This window comes from Felis catus, chromosome F2, assembly GCF_018350175.1.
Source record: "Felis catus isolate Fca126 chromosome F2, F.catus_Fca126_mat1.0, whole genome shotgun sequence".
Taxonomy (NCBI): Eukaryota; Metazoa; Chordata; class Mammalia; order Carnivora; family Felidae; genus Felis; species Felis catus.
This window is the reverse complement of record NC_058385.1, coordinates 54,811,713-54,823,641: the sequence shown is the minus strand read 5'-3', so window position 1 is coordinate 54,823,641 and position 11,929 is coordinate 54,811,713.

Here is an 11,929-nt window from a genome sequence, read left to right as displayed (position 1 = left end):
GCAGGAAACACTTTTGGGGCCAAAATAGTGAAGCAGAGGAACAGAAAGAGCTAAAATAATACCCATATAGAAAAAAATCTATACCAAGAAACCACTCAATCAACCTGATGCTGAAAGCCACATGAAATAAAGAATAGAGTTCACCCTGATATAGGACTATTCTTGACACTTTCTATTTCTCATTAAATGAGTTGATTCATTTAACAAATATTTTAAAGTCACAAATAGTATCCAGGAATGTTAGGGACTACATGTTTTAGTTCCCCCTAAATTCATATGTTGAAATCCTAACCCCCAATGTGATGGTATTGAGAGATGGGACCTTTGGGAAGTAATTAGGTCATGAAGTTAGAGCTCTCATGAATAGGATTAGTGCCCTTATAAGAAAAGACACAGAAACCAGAGAGCTTTCTGTCTCCTGTCTCTCTGTCTCTCTCTGCCTCTCTGCCACTTTGTCTCTCTTTTTCTCTTTATCTCTCTCTCTCTGTGTCAACACACTGAGAGAAAGCTACACATAACCACTAAATCACCCAAAACAGTCTTGCAGGGCATATTTTATGAACCACTTATTCTTCATTGACTTTTAGTGAACAAACTGAAAATATAAGAGCATACATCGAAAGGCCATATTTCTTTAGATGATATTTATAAATTTAAAAAATGGCAGCTAACATGTGATCTCCTTGAGGAGTCTTGCATACTATTTAAGAATCTAGACTCTGAAGCCAGACTGCCTGGTTTATTGACTCCTTCAGTTACTATCTATTAGGTACTGGACAGGGTCTCATATCTTTTGAGTACTTCTTATGTGCAAGGACTATTCTGTTCTCCATTAATTAACCAGTTTTAAGAGATGAGGCAGTCAGGATGCAGAAAGTAAATTAATTTGCCCAAGGACATCCAGCTAAGTAAATGCAGAGCTGAAATTCCAATCAAAACCACTTAACTCAGGGCCCAAACTTGATTTAATAGCCGCACTATAACTTTCATTTTAGTACTCTGGATATAATAATTATTTATAAATGGGCAATTATGCTTTTGGGGGCCAGCAAACAATCTTCTTTAAACAGAGAGAAGTCAGCTGACGGGGCATAACCCTCTCTGTAGGGGATGCTTCTACATCTGTACCCTCACAGCTTTATTAGGAGAAAGCCTTTTTGGAGACAATGCTACAATTTGGTACCAAAATAAGTGATTAACTCTCACCTCAACAGATCTTAATTAAAACTTCAAGGCAGTGTTCTACTGGTCTCTTTAATGATCTGCCACAACTGATAAATCTCTTCTCTGCTCATGAAACCTACATGTGCATCCCATGCCCACACCTGTGCCCATAAGATGAGGCACTAACTCCAAGCTACCTGATGGGATCTCTTCCTCTTCTGGATTTTAAACATTCTATGTGTACACAGGATTTGTACATGTTACTCCTGTCTAAGGCCTATCCCTCTGCCCACCTGCTGGCTCCTACCCCACCTCATTTATTCAGAAAACATGCTTACTGATTATGCCATTTCCAGCTTGTGTTTCACTAATCTTCCCTCCTGCCTCACAGTCTCCTCCAATTAGACCTTTTCTTACTCTCCACCCTTAAGAGCCAAACTTCTTGACAGTGTTACCTGTATTTTTATCTCCATATTTTTATCTCCATTGTATCTCACACTGCCACTCCCTCTTCAGTCCAGGATTCCACTAATAACATTCCATGGAAACAGCTTGTACTAAAGTTATCAGTAATCTACAAATGGCTAACCTGAGTCCTGTTTTACTTGATATGGCAGCAGCATTTCACACACCCAACTCCTGAAACACAAATTTCCATCTCCATCAGAGAGCTGTCCTTGACTTCTGTATCAACATACACAACTGCCTACCTGATGTCCCTGCTGATGTCTCAAAGGCACATCAAGCTGAATTTATGCTTCCTCCAGACCCATCCCACTGTAATGTTCTCTGTTTCAGTGAATGGCTCGGTGATCCATGTAGGTTTGCAAGTTACTAATCCATGAGTCTCTTTTCAAGCCTACCTTTCCTTCACCCTACCCCAATTTTCTACTGTTACTAATTTTCATCTCCTAAGCATCTATTTAGCCCATCCATATACACAGTATATACCATATATTATGAAACATCCCTGGCAGGGTATGGGACATTACCCTACAATCAAACACATTAATATAATATTTTTCAGTGAAACATTAATTAATATGTCACTAAATGGGATAGATAATAGCTATAAATAGTTCATGTAACTTCATTTCAGGCTTTGCTGCCGCTTGAATTCAGTCAGGTCAGCTTTTCCATCAAGTATACTATAATTAGAGCTTTTAGCTATCAGAGCTGAATAGCAAAAGTGTGGGTAAGCAATTGTGAATCTGTGCTACCATTTTTCAAGAAATAATGTAGATAGTAGTTAAGAGCATAGACACTGAAGCTAGACTGTCTGGGTTCAATTTTATTTCCTCTACTAAACAGACTAAGCAGAAGTGACTTAATTTCCCTGTGCCTTAGTTTCCTCATCTCCAAAATGGAATAACAAATTACCTACCTCATAGGACTGCTATGGAGATTCAATAAGTTAATACATGTAAAATTCTTAACACAAAGTAAGTACTCAATGAATATTAGCCTCCATAAAGTTCTTATTGTTACAAACAATGCTGCAGAGTTCAATGGGCTTGTATGTATGCCACTACGAATACTTCCTAGAAGTAGGGTTATTGGGTCAAAGGAAATGTCATTTAAATTTTATATAAATAATAGAAATTGCCCTCCCCCAAACTTTAAACAATTAATAATTAACAATTAAGTCCCCAAAAATGGTATATGAGCTTACCATCATCCCAATATCCTCAAAGCACTGGGTCATTCAACCAACTTTTGAAAATCTAAAAGATGAAAAAATATCTCATTGTTTTTATGATTCCTTTAATCACAAGAGATTCCTTTAAAATTCCTTTAATTATGAAAGAAGAACAGATTTCATATATTTATTAGCTATCTGTGTCTGTTTTCATGTCTTCTGCTCATTTTTATTTTTGATTCCATGACTGTATTTATTTGATATCTAGTCTGCTAATTTTTTTCAAAGTTTATTTATTTTGAGAGACAGAGAGTAGGGGAGGGACAGAGAGAGAGAGGGAGAGAGAGAATCCCAAGCAGGCTCTACACTACCAGCACAGGGATGTGGGGCCTGAACTCACTGAGCGCAAGATCATGACCTGAGCTGAAATTAAAAGTCAGATGCTCACCCAACTGAGCCACCAAAGCACCCCATATTCTGCTCATTTTTAATTGTGATACTCCTGAGGCTTCTTTCTTTTATTGAGATATAATTGGCATATAATACTACTTTATTTTCAGGTAGTTTGGTTCATAATGATAACATAATGACAAAACCTAATGAATCAGTATCTTGACATATTGCAGAATGATCACCACAATCACTCAACTAATTCAAAACCTCTTATTAAAGAAATAATAAGAAACTAAGATGTTTCCTTTATACCCAGATGTACATAAGTATGTGTGTGTGTATTTATATAGAAAATATTTTTAGTATGTCCTATGTCACCCATATGAGTTGTCCCATACCTCACTAGAATGATCCTGCCATGGAAGCCCTGCCATGCTCAGTCACTAAGTAGGAGCAGCCATCAGGAATCAAGGTCTCCACGCAAACACAGTGTAGACTCCCCAGGCAGCAGCAGAGGCAGCAGTCCGCTATGCTCCCTGGAGGAGAGCTCAGCAGTATGTTCTATAGCTACCACAGTCAGTCCACTTTTGTATCTTACAGATCTCTTCTCCATGAAGGCTCCTGTGGGTCTCTACCTCTGAGGAAGTTTAGTGGGATAAACTAGAACTTCAGCATGAAGTTTGGCATAGGGCCACAAATGGCAGTCATCCTTGCCCTCCTCCATGTTTCACTCCCTGCACCTTAACCTATTGTCTTAGGAGGTATGGGTGTCTCTCCTGGTAGTGTGACCCAGAACCTCCTTCCTGAGGGGTGTGAGCCCTTATCACTCATGCTTTTTTCAGGTTACACTGTTGTAACATGTTCATTCATGGTTCCAGTGGGTTAAGGGAATACCAACAGGTGCCCCAGGATCACCTGAGTGCCACACATATACCTGCTGTCCCATTGTAGAAAAGTGCCCTATATCCTCCCACTGACCAATGTTATTAATCCCTGTCATGATGGCAATCCCTTGCCTCTGGTCTCTGGGCAGAAAGAGTTCAAAGTGCCCTGATAACAGATGAAGCTTGTAGTTCAAGGAGACGCTTGCTGTGTCCCCTACAAGAGTAAGCCTGCTTTGGGAACTAAGATCTTCAATGAACCCTGGAGTTACAGGGACACAAAACACAAAGTCCCCAACGGGCCATTAGAAATGGTGGCCTTTATTCCAGGACCCATGTATTCTTACGAGGGACACAGCACCATATGGAGGTCTCTGGTTTGACAAATGTATCTTGAAAGATGGTATCCCATTCTTTCAGAGTGTTACCTCTGAAACTGTGCCTTTGGAAGGGTGTTCTAGCTGCTTCTGCATATGACAGAATATATGACACAAACGATGTACCCCATGGACTTACTCCTCCCCTGAACTGTAAAGTGTTGTGTGTGGGATTCAATGCCTATGGATCATTCCATAGCTCTAAGATAGTAGTGCTGGCTGAGGTTCTCCATGCAAGAAAGGCAAATTTATATCCAGATTATATATATCTACCACTCTAAAGGCAAACTGCTGGCCATTCCAGGACAGAAGAGTCTAATGTAGATGATTGCCATGAGGTGCCTTTTAGAATCATGTCATACGGGGGGCTTAGCATTGACCCTCAATTCTTCCAAGCCTCTAAAAGCCACCTTATCAGTGAGTTTGTCTCATCCCCTGTAGTCTGGGCAAGAGATTTAAATGCCTGGTCCAGAGCAAGTACCACCAAATAAATGAATTCCTGCTGGTTCTATTTTATATTCCAGCTCCTTGACAAATCACCCTGGAAATCCAATCCCAGGCATAATACTCTGGCTCTTGCCAGTACATTATAGCTAAGTCTTATAATGCCTCCAGTATATAGTTTCTCCCTTATCAGGCCCACCAGCTGGGATTTGCTGGGATTTAACTTTAACTAGTCTGGAAGCCAGGAAAGTAACTAGGAACAGTTCCTGAGGGGGACACTTATCACCTTACATTTGGCCTCTACAGAGTCTTCTAGCAAAGGGTGGACTATTTTTCAAACTATGAGGATTCTAGAGAATTTGCAAAGCAAACCTCTTTCAGAGTATCAACCCAAATATCAAATGCTTCAGAGGCCAGAGTCCCAATGCAGAACACTGAACTTAGCGTAACAGACCTGTCTTAGATGATGAGCCTTCAAAAGTCTCTGCAGCTCTGTGACTATCAAATCTGCATTTTTGTTATCTGTCTTTGACCTACTCAGAAAATGTAACTCTTTTGTAAGCTACCAAGGAGATCCCCTGGTTCCCACATTTCACTCTTACCAGCTCTCAGTTTCTCGTTACCCCTTGGCAGGATGGCAATCCAGTGCTGCCATCATTGTAAACATCCCCCACATTTCTTTCAAATGTCTGAATCCTCACGTTTTTATGAGAGCACTGCCCTGTACTGGGACGTCTTACCAGGTTACCACTGGTAGAACATTTAGCAGGTGGCATCTTCTTTGCTCACTACGTGCTTAGCGACTTAGTCCCACATCTTCATCCTACCACCTGTTTCTTATTTTTATTTTTTAATTAATTAAATTTATTTTATTTTTTATTTTTGGAGAGAGGGAGAAAGCCAGCAAGGGAAGGAGCCGGGAAGAGGGGCAGAGGGAAAGAATCTAAAAGCAGGCTTCATGCTCAGCATGGAGACTGATGCTGGGCTCGATCCCACGACCCCAGGATCATGACCTGAACCAAAATCAAGAGTCAAAAGCTCAAGCAACAGAGCCACCCAGGTGCCCCCTCCCCACCGTCTTTTTTCTTAAACTGCATTCATAACCACTTGTGTTACGTTAGGTCCACTGAAAACCATATATCAATATGAAATATATACATGTAAGAGATTTTTGTGGGGAAGGAGACGTCAGACCATGACTCCTGTGAAAAAAGGTAGGGAAGAAGGACAGGGTGGGAGGAGTCATTGATAGCAACAGTTTGAAGAAAGATGGAGTCCAGCAAATGGGGAGTTCTTGATCCAAAAACATATACGAGGAGCCCAGTGTCTCTTCAGAATGATTTTGCTGTAGTACCTTCCCCATACTCAGTCATCGGCTGAGAGCAGCTCACAAGAAGTATGGCCTCAGCACAAAGGCAGTGTTGGATCCATCGGGACAGCAGATGAAGCTATCAGTCAATTCTGCTCCCTATAGCCGGAGACCTGAGCAGCAAATTTTCGTGACCACCACAACTGTAATTCTACTCTACCACAGTCTATGAAAAGTTTAGGATTCCTAATTTTAAAAATATAAATAAGTATGTTTAATCAAATCTTTATTTTAAGAAAGGTCTCTAGGTCATTAGACTTTTAAAGCACAACTTCCTATCTCTCCTTAAGAACAGAATTTCTGTGTTTCATGGCAGTAATTTTTCTCTCCTCTGAACACATTTTATCACAATTATATTTTGAATTATGGAAGTTAACCATAGCTAAACTATAAGATTAGTGGATACTTATTGTACATGTTAGGAGTCAGGACATGTTATTAGAAAACCAAAAAGTTTTCTAAAACAAAAAGGTAATTTGTTATCCTGATTTTCTAATAATGGTAGAAGTCCGCAAGACCCACTGAAGGCTTTCTTTCTGTTGATCCCCCACTGAACCCAGATCAGTGTTCATCACTGAGCACTAATCGATTGCCTTATTGAATTCATGTATTGAATTGAAATCTCTATTTGAATTTTGAATGGATATGTGACTAGATTTTTCTACATTCCCACTTCTTTTCAGTTTCAGGTGCAGCTGACACTATATACTTAGATGGCAGTGGAAGCACTATTTATAACAGCTGTTGTTTTTCCTATTAATGCTTTTTAAATTGGCTTCTGTTTCTAGATTGACAACCTCCATTACAGCTCAGGTTGTTGGGGATTTGAATATAAAAGTCACTCTGGTGTATAATTAGCATACTATACTACCTCTGGGAAGAAGGTATATTTCTGATAAACTCTTATTTTCTGCTAAACTTCAAATGAACTCATGTCATGGGAAACACAGCCATTGAGGATTTTTGTTTTGTCAGAGATCTTACAACCTTAACAGTCCTTTGTAACCTTAATGCTCACTTACTCATAATTGAAAAGGCTGCTTTATTTAACATCCAGTGACCAGAAACATAAAGGGAAACTATATCTTTTTGGTTGACCCTTGGAGCTAGTGCACACGCAGAAAGCACTACTGGTGCCTGCCCAGGGCCCTTTGCCCATTCTTCAGCCGCTGTGAGTGCTGTCTGCTCATGGTTTCCAGCTGTTGCCTTCTCTGAAAACTTGTCCTCAACACATGGAAGCAGAGTCACCCCAAGAGTTACACCCTGCCTCCCCACTTCCTGCCCCCGTGGGAAATCCACAAACAGTGACTGATGCAGGGGTGCAAACTTCTAGTCTCCTTTCCTCAATGCAGGACAACCTTTGCAATGCAATTCATGCCCCAGCCTTCCCTCAATAAATCACTTGCCATCTCAGACTGCATCTAGGGAACCAGACCTAACAACACATAATATGATAATTTTAATAATACCACGAGCTTTAAATTTGATTCACACTTTCTTTTAAATAACATGGTAAATTTACCAGCAATATAGTTCTAGAAAAAAAAATCAGATTGTGGAAAACTTAGAGGGAAGAAATGCAAACCATTGCAGGTAAATTCACTTGCAGGCCTTGGCCAATGTGCTGCTGCACTTTTATAGCTTAAACAACAACAACATCAACAATGCATCAAATATAAACATCTCCATTTCCCTCTACATGTGAAGGAAAGATTTGGATAAAGACCCACACAACTTGCTATAGAAGCCATCTTGTTTTCAATACAAACAATTTTGTGTATGGATCACCGAGTAGTGAAAGGAATACACCAATCATTGGAAAAACACATTGTTTCAACAAAAGTGGAAAAATGGAAGTAAACTTCTCTTACAAAATGAAGTTGCAACAAGAATAAGAGACAATCATTAAAAGCTCCAACTTATCGGGGCACCTGGGTGGCTCAGTCAGTTAAGTGGCCAACTTTGGCTCAGGTCATGATCTCACAGGTCCTGAGTTTGAGCCCCGCAACAGGCTCTGTGCTAATGGCAGGCAGCCTGTTTCAGATTCTGTGTCTCCCTCTCTCTCTGCCCCTCCCCTGCTGGTGTGCTCGCTCTCTCTCTCTCTCTCTCTCTCTCTCTCTCTCTCAAGAATAAATAAACATTAAAAAATGTTTTTTAAAAAGCTCCAACTCCTCAAAAAGATATGGGAGACACTCAAACTAGTAAATAATGAAAACAGAGTATTCTGAAATCAGGAAAGATTTTTTGATGAAAAGCATGGTTGCTAATTCTACATCTAAATTGAGACCACCTCGGTCCGATCATAAGAAATGTATTAATCATGTCTTTTTATTTCCTTTTTTTGATGTTTTGATATTTAAAGGTTTTACTAACCCTAGAGGGTCCCCCTTCCAGGGCTGGTCAATTCCTAGAGATAAATAAAGGACTCCCCTTCTAGTGTACCTTTCATATGAAAACCAACCAACCCAGAGCTCATATCGCCACCACCTCCTCTATCAGGCTCTCATACCCTAGACCACTGTCCACTTGCCCAGTCATCCCAGGGCCAGGTACCAGATAACTGGAGACAGGCCCTATGCCCCAGAGTCCACTGAAATTATTCAAAAGAGCCCATCCTGAGCCTGCTTCTCCTGCATCCCGTTGCTTTCCACAGAAACCACATAATTTCTCTTGCCCATGTTTCTTCCCACCCCACCTCTTAGACTTGCTTCCCCTGCTTCCTGACCAACTGGTGCTTCCTGCATCGTGTAGCCAGCACTCCCTGGCATGCCACACATTCTATTTCCAGGAATCTAATAATAAACCTCTTCCTTCATAGCAGTCATTTCCATGTCTGCATATCTTACCACACCTGATTAAAACAAAACCCCGGCGACACGTAAAACAAGAAAACATCAGAAAAATCCCAATCGAAGGACATTCTGCAAGATACGGGTCTACAAAGTACTCTTCAAAATTGTCAAGGTCACAAAAGACAAATAAAAACCACCAAACTGTCACAGATTTGAGGTGCCTAAAGAGGCATAACAACTAAATGTAATGCAGTATCATGAATTGAACCTTGGAACAGAAAAAGAATATTAGTTTAAAAACTGGAGAAATTAAAATTATGTCTATACCTAGTTAATAGTATTTTCCCAATGTTAACTTCTTAATGTTTATAAATGTACTATGGCTATGTAAGCTGTTAACATCAGTGGAAACTCAGTGAAGGCTGTACAGGAACTCTCTGTTACTATCTTTGCAACACTTCTATAATCTAAAATTATTTCAAAATGAAAAGACCAAAATAAAAAAGCTAAAATTAAAAACAAAAACTAAATTAAGTCAAAGAACATCTTGGATGCAGTAGAAAATGAAATTACTGACAGAAGAAGCCAGAATGATTCACTCGGAGGTCAAAAGAGAAGTATGCAATATTAAAATATGCAAAAAGTAAAAAGACAAAAAACAGAATAAAAAAGATAAATTCATAATATTAATTACAAAAGGAGAGGTATGACAGAAAAAAATAGAAATTATAACAGAGGAGATACTTGAATTTCAAGTAATGCATATAAGTAATTACCAAGGAAAATTAATGAAAATAAACACATTTGAGAACAATTTTAATTCCAAGATCAAGGAAAATCTTTGCACCCAGGAAAAACATGACAGAACAAAAGTCAAACTGACCTCAGATTTCCAAACTACAGCAATAAATGCCAATGACCAAAGATTTTGAATAGAAACGTTCATGGACAATGAATTCCACCACACCAAAGAGAGCTATAATAGGTGTTAATAATAATATATACATATAATATTATATATACCTAATGCACTCAATATATATAGCATATGTATAATATTTTGTATACATAATGTACTCAAAATAGAATTTTTATGTAATCAATATATAATATTAGTATAATATTAGTATAATATAATATAGTATAATATTAGTATAATATTAATAAATTAATTTTTCATACCAAGTCTTTGAAATGTGTATTTTATACTCACAGTACAACTCAGTTCAGATAGCCACATTTCAAATGCTTAATAACCACACGTGACTAGTGGTCACCATGTTAGCACACAGACCACAACATAAGAAACTATCATGGTGACCTGAGAGTAGAAAGACACTTCTTTTCTTTATTTTTTAAAAATATTTTTATTCTTTATTTATTTTTGAGAGAGAGACAGAGAGACAGAGTACAAGTGGGGAGGAACAGAGAGAGAGGGAGACACAGAATCCGAAGCAGGCTCCAGGCTCTGAGCTGTCAGCACAGAGCCCAATGTGGGGCTGGAACTCACAAACTGAAAGTTCATGACCTGAGCCGAAGTCAAACGCTTAACCCACTGAGCCACCTTGGTGCTCTGTAGAAAGACACTTCTTAAACAGACTCCAAAATAACTAATCATGATAGAAAGATACATAAAAACTAAGGAGGGCACTTGTGGTGAGCACTGGGTGTTGTATGTAAGTGATGAATCACCAAATTCTATTCCTGAAACCATTATCACACTGTAAGTTAACTAAAATTTACATTTTTTTTAAAAAATGAGAAAAACAATAATAAAAGAATAAAGATACAAAAATTACATTTAAATTATTTTTTTCATCAAAATTAACCATAAGAGAGTTAAAAGATAAGCCATGGAGTGGGAGAAGGTATGTGAAACACAATAAAAGTGTTCCCCAGCCTATATAAAGAATACACAAATCAGTAATAAAAAACAAATGAAAAAGTATAATCTCTCAATACAAAAGAAAAAATCAAGACCATAATTTAATTATAATTAAAGACTATAATTAAATTTAATTTAAAAGGACTATATTAGTCTACTAGAGCTGCCATTAACAAAACACTATAGACTGTATGGACTAAGAAACAGAAATTTATTTTCTCACAATTCTAGAGGCTGGGAAGTTTAAGATCAAGGTGTTGGCCAATTCTATTCCTGGTAGGGGTCTCTTTCTGGCTTGCTGACAGTTGCCTTCTCATGGTGGAGAAAATGAGAATGAAAGAGGGAAAGAAGGAAAAAGAACATGCATCAGTTCGAGCTAATTAACATATCATCTCCTCACATAGCTCGCTTTTTGTCTTTTCTTATAAGAACACTGATCCTATTGGAACAAGGTCCTTTATGACCTCATCTAACCTTGATTACTTCCATAAAGGCCCTGCATTCTCCAAATACAGTCACAATGAGAGTTGGAGCTTGAACAGGTGATTTGGGGGAGGGCATAATTTGGTCCATAGCATTCTGACCCTGGCCCTTCAAAATTCGTGTCATTCTCACACGCAAACACATTCATTCCCTCCCACCAGCCTCAAAATTCTTAACTGCTTTCCACATCAACTCTAAATTTTTTTTAACGTTTATTTATTTTTGAGACAGAGAGAGACAGAGCATAAACGGGGGAGGGTCAGAGAGAGAGGGAGACACAGAATCTGAAACAGGCTCCAGGCTCTGAGCTGTCAGCACAGAGCCCAACGTGGGGCTTGAGCTCACAGACTATGAGATCATGACCTGAGCCGAAGTCGGATGCTTAACTGACTGAGCCATCCAGGCGCCCCTCAGCATCAACTCTAAAGTATGATCGGTCTTATCTAAATATCATCTAAATCAGATATAGGTGAGACTCACTGAATAATTTCTCTTAAGGCAA